The sequence below is a fragment of the Triticum aestivum genome, chromosome 6B (genome assembly GCF_018294505.1).
Source record: "Triticum aestivum cultivar Chinese Spring chromosome 6B, IWGSC CS RefSeq v2.1, whole genome shotgun sequence".
NCBI lineage: Eukaryota > Viridiplantae > Streptophyta > Magnoliopsida > Poales > Poaceae > Triticum > Triticum aestivum.
The window spans coordinates 537,038,566-537,046,701 of record NC_057810.1 but is presented as its reverse complement, the minus strand read 5'-3'; positions in this window follow the sequence as shown (position 1 = coordinate 537,046,701).

The following is an 8,136-nucleotide window of genomic DNA, read 5'->3' as shown; positions in this document are numbered from 1 at the left end:
CGCCTCGCCGGAGCACCGGCGCCCCGCTCCGCCGACCGCCGCCTTCGCCCAGGACGCCGGTGCCGCCCCGGCCACCTCCGCCCAGATCCGGCGCTGCCCCGCCAACGTCCTCCTCTGCCGGCGCCGCCCCGCCCTTCTCCGTCCATCTCCATCCTTCTCCGGCGACCTCTCCGTTGTGCCTCGATTTCCGTGCAAGGTTGACCCCCTGAAATTTCCACTAAGTCCCTTAATTTGCATATTCTGGTGCACTATTCATCGCATCATAACTCCATGTGTGCTGCTCCGTTTCGTGCGTGTAATATATCATATTGTTCATCTCAACAAGTACTTCATTTCATTCCATTGCATCATGTTCATTTGAGTCCATCTTGATGCCTGAATCATCGTTGCAAGAGTGCATGTTGCTGTTAATCTGCTGAAACTGTTAGAACTTGCTCATTTGTCATTTTTGCCATGTTTGATGTGTGCATCCTATGAGGTTGATGTCTACATATGTTTTGAACTATGCCATGCCATCTTTACAGGGATGTATGCCATGTATTTTTGTGATCAATGTGGTGACTAGCACAAGCATGTAAACTAGGCCTCGTGATGTTGCTGATTTCAGTCCCTGTTCTGCTGTTATTTTTATGCCATGTAAACTTGATGCTACAGAGAGATCCATGCTTATTTTGAGATACTTCAGTAAGTATGTTTTGTACATGTGGTTATGAGCTATCCATCCATGCCCCTGGTTGCATTTATAGCTTGCTGTAGATTGTTCATATCTTGCTCCAAACTTGCTAAATGATGTTGCTGTCAGCCTGTTAGCATTAAGTTCAGTTTTGCCATGTGTTTTTCTAGTGATCCATGCACCCTATGAACTTGATATTGCCATGCTTAGCTTCATAAACATGTCTTATTATTGTTGGTTTTCTTGCCATGCCATGTGTTTCTCTGTGGTGAGTGGTTCAAGCTCACCAACATGCCTACTTATTGTTGTTCCTGCCATGTATGAATCTGTCATATAACGTGCCATGTTTACATGGGTGCCATCATATTTTCTGTGCCTTTTTGGCTCATGGTCAGTAAGGGACTTTTGTTCTATGCAATTAGTAGGTTCATGCCATGCCTTTTTTTGCCATGATAAGTTCCTGTAGCATGTTGTTTGATAGCTCTAAACATTGCAACCTGATGTTATTTCCTGATAGTCTGAAATTGTTATTATTTGCAATCTTGCCATGGGTGTTTGAGCATGTTCTAGTGATTTCTGGAGATAGCTCAGTGTTCATGTTTTGTTATGCTTTACTCGTACATCATGACCATGCCTTTTGTTTTCATATTGAGGTGTTGTAGCATGTTGTTTTGATGCTTGCAATATGCCTACTTGCTGTTTTGGACAGATTGTTGCGATAACTTGTATAGAGTGTATGTGTTGCATCGTTGCTCCGTTTTGAGTGTGCTCTATATGAAACTTGCTTGATTTTGCATGTAGTTTCATATTATCATGTTGCATCCTTGTTTTTAGGTGTTTGCTTGATGTTTGTAGGCATTTTGCATCAATGCCATGTTTAACTTGTTTTGCTCATATCTTCTAGGCCGTAGCTCCGAACTAAATGAACTTTATATGTAATTTGGCTAGAATTTTGTGTAGATCCTCTCGGTGCATCTTAACTTTTTGTTCAACAACTTGAACATAAGGTTATTCAGATCTAGACCAATTTCGAAATTTGCATATGAGGACTTACCGGAATTGTTATATGTTGTTCCCGGCCTCATTTAAACTTGCTTTGATGTGTTGCTCTTGTTTGCATCGTCTCTTGCCATGAGTAGCTTCATGTAGTCTTGTCTTGCATCATGCTTGTTTGTGCATCATGTCTTGTTCATGTGTGGTGTGTTTACCATGTTGTGTGCTTCTTCTCGATAGTTCCCGTTTCGTTGCGATTGTGAGGATTTGTTCGTCTATGCTTGGTTCGTCTTCGTGGATTCATCTTCTTCATGGACTCGTTCTTCTTCCTAGCGGGATTTCAGGCAAGATGACCGCTACCCTAGATCTCACTACTATCATTGCTATACTAGTTGCTTCGTTCTATCGCTATGCTGCGTTACCTATCTTTTGCTCCTCAAGCCTCCCAAATTGCCATGAACCTCTAACCTTTGACACCCCTCCTAGCAAACCATTGATTGGCTATGTTACCGCTTTGCTCAGCCCTCTTATAGCATTGCTAGTTGCAGGTGAAGTTGAAGATTGCTCCATGGTGAACAGGATTATGTTGGGATATCACAATATCTCTTATTTAATTAATGCATCTATATACTTGGTAAAGGGTGGAAGACTCGGCCTTATGCCTGGTGTTTTGTTCCACTCTTGCCGCCCTAGTTTCCGTCATACCGGTGTTATGTTCCCGGATTTTGCGTTCCTTACGTGGTTGGGTGATTTATGGGACCCCCTTGACAGTTCACTTTGAATAAAACTCCTCCAGCAAGGCCCAACCTTGGTTTTACCATTTGCCTCACATAGCCCTTTTTCCCTTGGGAGTCGCGCTCTCGAGGGTCATCTTATTTTTACCCCCCCCGGGCCAGTGCTCGTCGTGAGTGTTGGTCCAACCTGTCAGCCTCCGGTGGCCACCAGGGGCAACTCTGGGTTGGCCTACCGGAAGTTTGGACAATCCGGTGTGCCCTGAGAACGAGATATGTGCAGCTCCTATCGGGATTTGTCGGCACATCCGAGCGGCTTTGCTGGTCTTGTTTTACCATTGTCGAAATGTCTTGTAAACCGGGATTCCGAGACTGATCGGGTCTTCCTGGGAGAAGGTATATCCTTCGTTGATCGCGAGAGCTTATCATGGGCTAAGTTGGGACACCCCTGCAGGGTTTAAACTTTCGAAAGCCGTGCCCACGGTTATGGGCAGATGGGAATTTGTTAATGTCCGGTTGTAGATAACTTGACACTTGACTTCATTGAAATGCATCAACCGTGTGTGTAGCCGTGATGGTCTCTTCTCGGCGGAGTCCGGGAAGTGAACACGGTTTCTGGGTTATGTTTGATGTAAGTAGGAGTTCAGGATCACCTCTTGACCATTGCTAGCTTCACAACCGTTCAGCTTGCTCTCTTCTCGCTCTTATTTGCGTATGTTAGCCACCATATCATGCTTAGTCGCTGCTGCAACCTCACCACTTTACTCATTCCTTTCCATTAAGCTTTGCTAGTCTTGATACCCATGGTAATGGGATTCTGAGTCCTCGTGGCTCACAGATTACTACACCAACAGTTGCAGGTACAGGTTTTGCGATGATCATGACGCGAGAGCGATGCTTGCTTGTTTCGGAGTTCTTCTTCTGCTTCTTCTTTGATCAGGGGATAGGTTCCAGGTCGGCAGCCTGGGCTAGCAGGGTGGATGTCATTTGAGTTTCTGTCTGTGTTTCATCCGTAGTCGGATGGTGCTCTGATGTAATGTGATGTTGTATTCGTGTGGCATTGTATGCCTTATGTATGTATCCCCATCTATTATGTAATGTTGATGTAATGATATCCACCTTGCAAAAGCGTCTTCAAGATGCGCTTCTATCCTTGGTGGGACCTTCGAGTTCCTTTAGGATAGGGTCGCATCTTAGGCATGACAACTTGCAAGCAGCCAGCAGGGTTAACAGAATTGCAGCATTGCATGCAGAAACCGAGTGAGACTCTAAGGGATTACATTCAAAGGTGGACCACTTTGCATCACACAGTGGAAAATGTATCTGAGCACCAAGCAGTGTGTGCCTTCAAGGAAGGCGTTAAATATTGAGAGCTGCTCCTGAAGTTCGGTCGGACTGGAGATATGTCCCTGACTCGGATGATGGAGATAGCCACCCGATATGATAACGGGGAAGAAGAGGATCGACTCCGCAGTGGAAAGGGTAAACCAGCCGGCTAGGACGCCGGCGGAGATAATTCCAATCGGAAACAGAAACGTAAGGCAGAACCTGCATCGCGTGGTGAAATTGCGACAGTAGTTCAAGGAAAGTTTAAAGGAAAACCTAAGGGGCCCTAGACCCCTAAGAAGGTAAAAGATCAAGCGGGAAATGATGTGTTGGATTTACCATGTCACATTCATACGAAGAAGGATGAAGAGGGTAATCTGATTTATCCTAAACACACCACTCGGCAATGTCGACTCTTGATCCAACAATCCCGAGAGAAACAACCAAGTGAGAAGGAGAAAGAGTCGGACAAGGACGAGGATGAAGAAGAATATGATGGTTATCCTAAGGTCAATTCCACCCTGGTGATTTTTGCTGATGTTGAGAGCAAAAGTCGATTAAAAGTTATCAACAGAGAGGTAAATATGGTTGCCCTAGCAACAACGACCACGTACCTGAAATAGTCACAAACCGCCATCACATTCGACCAGTCTGACCACCCGGTGCGTATAGCCACTCCTGGGAGGCAAGCGTTGGTGGTCGACCCAGTTGTTGAAGGCACTCGACTGAACAAAGTGCTAATGGATGGTGGTAATGGTCTGAATATCCTTTATGCTGAAACCTTAAAGGGGATGGGCATTCCGATGTCCAAGCTAAGTGAAAGCAATATGAGTTTTCATGGCGTTATCCGTGGAAAGAAAGCCGATTCACTCGTCTAGATCGCCCTTGACGTAGTTTTCGGTGATTCCAAGAATTACCGTAAGGAAAAGTTGACATTTGAAGTAGTGGATTTACAGAGTGCTTATCATGCTATTCTAGGCAGGCCTGCCTATGCGCGTTTTATGGCTCGGCCGTGTTATGTGTATCTCAAGTTGAAGATGCCTAGCCCCAGAGGAGTGATCACGGTCACCAGCAATCGGCAGAAGGAAGAGGAATGCTTACAGAAGGGCTCTAAAATCGCCGATGCACAAATGGCAGCAGTTGAATTACAAGAGTACCAGAAGAATGCAGATCCGAGTGATTTGTTACGAGCCAAGAAGCCTGCCACAGATTCTGCATTTTAGTCATCTGGTGAAAGGAAGCCGATTCATATTCACCCGACCGATCCCAATGCTGCACTGACTCATATCTCAACAACACTCGACAACAAATAGGAAGAAGCGCTCATCGAGTTCCTCCGTGAGAACTGGGAAATCTTTGCATGGAAACCTTCTGACATGCCGGGTGTACCCAGGGGACTGGCTGAGCATCGTTTGCGTGTCGATCCAAAGGCAAAACCCTCAAAGAGCATCTTCGACGGTCTGCCATGTAGAAGAGAAAAGCAATTGACGAGGAAGTGGCTCGACTCCTAGCAGCGGAGTTCATCCGAGAGATCTACCACTCCGAGTGGCTTGCAAATGTAGTTATGGTCCCTAAAAAGGACGATTCACTTCGTATGTGCATCGATTTCAAGCATATCAATCGGGCCTGCCCGAAAGATCATTTCCCTCTTCCCGCATCGATTAGATTATCGATTCGACTGCAGGGTGTGAGCGCTTGTCTTTTTTAGATGCATATTCCGTGTATCATCAGATCCGACTGTATGGTCCCGATGAAATAAAAACGGCTTTCATCACCCCATTCGGGTGCTTTTGCTATGTCACCATGCCATTTGGTCTCAAAAATGTTGGCGCCACATTCATGAGGATGATTCAAAAGTGCCTGCTCACTCAAATCAGTCAGAATGTGGAAGCGTATATGGATGACATTGTGGTCAAGTTGTGCAAAGGTTCCGACTTGCTGACCGACCTCGCAGAAACCTTTGCCAACCTAAGAAGGAATGATATCAAGCTTAATCCATCGAAGTGCACATTCGGAGTTCCAGGTGGAAAGCTACTCGGTTTCCTCGTCTCCGAACGAGGGATCAATGCAAACCCAGAGAAAGTCAGTGCCATCCTCCGAATGAAACGCCCTGTGCGTGTGCATGACGTTCAGAAGCTTACTGGTTGTTTGGCCGCTTTGAGTCGATTCATTTCTCATCTCGGTGAAAAGGCTTTACCCGTTTACCGATTGATGAAGAAATCTGATAAGTTCGAGTGGACTGACGAAGCTGATGCAGCGTTTGCAGAGTTCAAAACCCTGCTTTCCACCTAGCTGGTGCTTGCTGCACCAATCAGCAAAGAGCCTTTACTTCTTTACATTGCAGCCACTGGACAAGTTGTCAATATAGTACTCATGGTCGAGCGGGAAGAAGAAGGAAAGGCCTATAAAGTTCAGCGCCCAGTGTATTATCTCTCTGAAGTTTTGACTCCATCCAAGCAGAGATATCTGCATCATCAGAAGCTTGTTTATGGAATCTACATGACCATTACAGTCGTCAGCGATGCACCATTATCTGAAATTCTGAACAATAGAGATGCAACTGGTCGAGTGGCTAAATGGGTGATTGAACTCCTTCCATTGGATATCAAGTTTGAGGCAAAGAAAGCTATCAAGTCCCAAGCAATTGCAGATTTCCTTGCCGAGTGGATTGAGCAGCAACTACCGACTCAAGTTCACCTGGAGCATTGGACCATGTTCTTCGATGGCTCCAAGATGTTGAATGGTTCCGGTGCTGGGTAGTATTGGTATCCCCCCATGGAGACAAGCTCATTTATGTTCTCCAGATTCATTTTGATTCCTCCAACAATGAAGCTGAATATGAAGCACTTTTATACGGGTTGCGTATGGCCATTTCACTTGGCGTCCGTCGCCTTATGGTCTATGGTGACTCAGATTTGGTGGTTAATCAAGTGATGAAAGAGTGGGATGTCAGGAGCCCGGCTATGACTGGTTATTGCAACGCAGTAAGAAAGTTGGAAAAGAAGTTTGAAGGGTTGGAGCTTCACCATATACCCCGGCTGAAAAATCAAGCTGCAGATGAATTGGCAAAGATAGGATCCAAGAGAGAGACCATTCCCAGCAATGTGTTTTTGGAACATATTCACTCACCTTCAGTTCAGGAAGATCCTTTCACTAAAGAGCCCCCACAGCCTAAGAGTGACACAGATCCGACTGAAGTCGAAGTCCCAGCCGTGGTCGACTTGATCATGGAGGTCTTGGTCATCACTCCCGAATGGACAGTGCCATACATCACATACATTCTCAGGAAATAACTTCTAGAGGATGAAGAAGAGGCTCGACAGATCATCCGACGATCTAAAGCCTTTACTGTGATAATAGGACAGTTGTTCAGAGAATGTGTAACTAGAGTCAACCAAAAATGCATCACACCAGAAGAAGGCCGAATGATCCTCAATGATATTCACTCGGGGACTTGTGGTCACCATTCGTCCTCTCGGACCATCGTGGCCAAAGCATACCGAGCCGGATTTTACTGGCCTCATGCCAATGAGATGGCAAAAGAAATAGTTGACAAATGTGAAGGCTGCCAGTTTTACTCCAAAATGTCCCATAAACCCGCGTCAGCTCTGAAGACTATTCCACTCGTCTGGCCTTTTGCTGTCTGGGGATTAGATATGGTTGGACCTTTGAGGACTGGCATAAGTGGCTTTACTCATGCGCTCGTAGCAGTCGACAAGTTCACCAAATGGATCGAAGCCAAGCCCATCAAAAACCTTGAAGCAAGTACAACTATTAGTTTCATCAGAGAGTTAACATTTAGATATGGTGTTCCGCACAGCATCACCACTGATAATGGGTCAAACTTCGATTCTGACGAGTTCAGAGCCTTCTGTGCTTCCCAAGGCACTAGGGTTGACTATGCTTCAGTCGCCCATCTTCCGTCGAATGGACAAGCTGAAAGAGCAAATGGATTGATTCTCAAAGGACTGAAACCCTGATTGATGCGTGACCTCAAGCATGCAGTAGGTGCCTAGGTCGATGAACTTCCATCAGTACTTTGGGGATTGAGAACAACTCTTAATCGGTCGACTGGCCGAACTCCATTCTTCTTAGTCTATGGAGCTGAAGCCGTACTCCCGAGTGGTCTGCTTCACAATGCACCTCGAGTCGAACTTTTCTCAAAAGATGAAGCAGAACAGGCTCGGCAAGATGCAGTTGATCTCCTGGAAGAGGAAAGAGAGATGGCCTTGATCCGGTCGACCATTTACCATCAAGACCTGCGCCGATTCCACGCCACAAATGTGAGGGGTCGAGCATTTCAGGAAGGAGATTTGGTTCTTCGAGTGGACCAGCAGAAACCACACAAACTCGCTCCTGCTTGGGAAGGCCCTTTCATAGTCACCAAAGTGCTCCACAACGGGGCATACCGTC